The sequence below is a fragment of the Eumetopias jubatus genome, unplaced genomic scaffold (assembly GCF_037043125.1).
Source record: "Eumetopias jubatus isolate StellerSeaLion01/CBP00866 unplaced genomic scaffold, mEumJub1_p1.0 scaffold_5, whole genome shotgun sequence".
In the NCBI taxonomy this organism is placed as follows: Eukaryota; Metazoa; Chordata; class Mammalia; order Carnivora; family Otariidae; genus Eumetopias; species Eumetopias jubatus.
In genome coordinates, this window is record NW_028274811.1 from 153,660,851 (window position 1) to 153,663,367 (window position 2,517).

A 2,517-nucleotide genomic window follows, 5' to 3' on the forward strand; every position below is an offset into this window, starting at 1 on the left:
TGGACTTGGCTCTCCACCAGGCAGGGGAGCCGTTCCCGGTGTGGGCCTCTGTGTGGAGTCCTCTTGGTAAAATGAAGATCTCTTCTGTGTCTTGCCATATTGGGTTGGAGTTGGATCTCTGTTGTAAAGTGCTGCCGACCCTATTAGAGCCTCTGTGCCCAGCCGCCGTGCTCCCACGCCATAGGCCCCGGCACCTTCATGTTGAGGAAGTGTTGGCTCCGGAGCCGGTGAGCGCCCATGGGATCTGCAAGCAGTGTTTCCAGAGCCAAGCCCTCTGTGGTGCGGGAGCTCACACTGCTCGACCGGAGCGTCAGTGACTCCACTGCCTCGGGCCAGGGACGTGGCCTGCAGCTTCCTCCTGCCTATGCTGGGTGGCTCTGGGGACCCCCGCACACTGATGCAGGAAAGTCGGGCTGGGCCAGGTCAGTGTGGCCCTCTGCCCAGAATGTCCTTGCCACCTGGCTCCAGAAGCTGCCGCCAGCCAGCACGTGGGGGACCAGGTGTCCTAAGAGCCGACGAGAAAGCAGTGAGGGGGCCGAGTGGGGCCAAGCCAGTGATGAGCCTTGTTCTTGCCAGTTCACAGTCCGGCAGCAGCACATAGGCCAGGCCATCCCATTCCAAAACCAGGATGGACTAAGAACAGAAATCCTGGTTTGTTTCTGTATTAGTTTCTTCAGTTCTGGTCAAGGCTGACATGGGTGCTGAGTGTCTGCAGTTACATTTCTGCTTCTATTGAGGTGTTGTTCTTGTTGATGGGTAAGAGCTTTTCACATATGAAGGATGTTCTCCCCATTTCCTCTTAGGTTTGTTTAAGCTTTTCCTGATTTACAGAAGTTTAACGTTTCTTCTTTAATTGAACTGTGTTGGTTCTTGCAGCGTCTCTGCCCACTGGAGTGGGCTGCTTTACAGTTTGGGTGTGGACAGGCCCACCATGTCCCCAGGGCCACCGGCCCTGCTGGACCACCTGGGAGTCCAGCAGGGCTGCCCTGAAACGCAAGCCTCAGCAGGAGGGGAGGGGGGCCTGGACCTCAGGCCAAGAACAAGTCTGTAGCCCGCAGAGGATGTGTGCCTGCAGGGGTGGGTGAGTGCGTGCTGGGGGCCCCAGGGCTGGAGAAAGACCTTCTCCTGTGGGCCGTGCAAGGACCTTTGCTCTGGTGGCAGAGCTGACGTGGAGGGGCCCAGGATGGGCATCCAGAGGGGGGACACTGGGGTGGGCAGAGGCAGCCTCGAGGCCCTGCTCCCAGAGAGCCCCACCCAGAGGAGGCGTGGAGGGAGGGGTGTTCTGTGCTTTTCCTGAGGCCCCCTCTCCCGCGGTTGGCCCAGGTCCCCCTAAGACTCCTTGGGGCACGCAGCCGCTCCATGATTCCAGGCTGAAGGTCCCCGAGGCCAGTTCTGACTTCCCTCCGGGGGGCCGTGGGACGTGGCAGGACACACCCTGGGCCAGTGGCCGCAGCTACGCTGGCAGAGGCCTCTCTGGGCCCTGTCCACGCGGTGCCCCTGGAGCCACTGGCAGGAGGCCGTTTCTCTGTCAGGCCCGGCTTGCGGCCAGAGGCGGGGGAGTGGCCACATCCCAGTCTCTGGAAGCCGCGGCTCCTGCGGTCTTCTCCCTGTGCTCCTGCCTGGACGGGCCCTGGCCCTTGGCCGCCGAGTCCATTCCTGGCGCCCAGGCCCACCCGACGGCCAGTGCCCCGCGTGTGTTCAACAAACAGCAGGATGGGCTCTTCATCCCAAAAGCCCATGTGTGTAGCTCTCGCTGTGTCCCCCTGAAGGTCCGGGGGAATTGGAGGCCATCAAGTGTCCTCCATCCATGCCCCCTAAACATGTGTGTACAGCTGTATGCACACACTTATCTAGACAAGCACGGGCTGAATTTGCCGAGGACAGCACGGCAGATCGTGGTCCGGCTTTGAAGGGACGGCTCAGACAGGACCCTCCCAGACTGGACCGGCCTGTTTCAGGTGGTGTCCTCCGTTGGATCCAGTGCATACCAAGAAGGAGCATCCCCAGGCCACCCTGGTGCCCACAGCAAGTGGGGGGAGCGAGCCACAGTGACGTGTATGTGCAGAGGGCACAGCATGCTCAGAACGTCCCAGCCCAACCCCCGTGCCCCACAGTCTGCTGTCTCTCACCCTTCCCCAGCTGCTCCTGCCTCCCACACCCCACACCCAGCTCAGCACCAGTGAACCTCTTGGCTCCACCTCCAGAGCACGGAGTCCTCCAGCCACTCCTCGCCATGCCCGGCTGGGCCCAATGCTCCCCCAGCCTGGTCCACCCGGGCTACAGCCACAGCCTTGCCTGGGTCTCCCTGCTGCCCCCAGGGCTTCTCTGCTCAAAGCCCCGGGAGATCTCCCGTCTCCCTAGCAGTAACTGCCGAATGTCCACACTGGCCTCAGGGCCCTTGCACAGACTTCCCCGTCTATACCCCTCTGACTCTACCCCCACCTTGCTGCCCCCGTGTCTCTTCTGCCTCGGCAGCACCAGCCTCGTGGCCATGTGGCAGTGTGCCAACCACGGTCC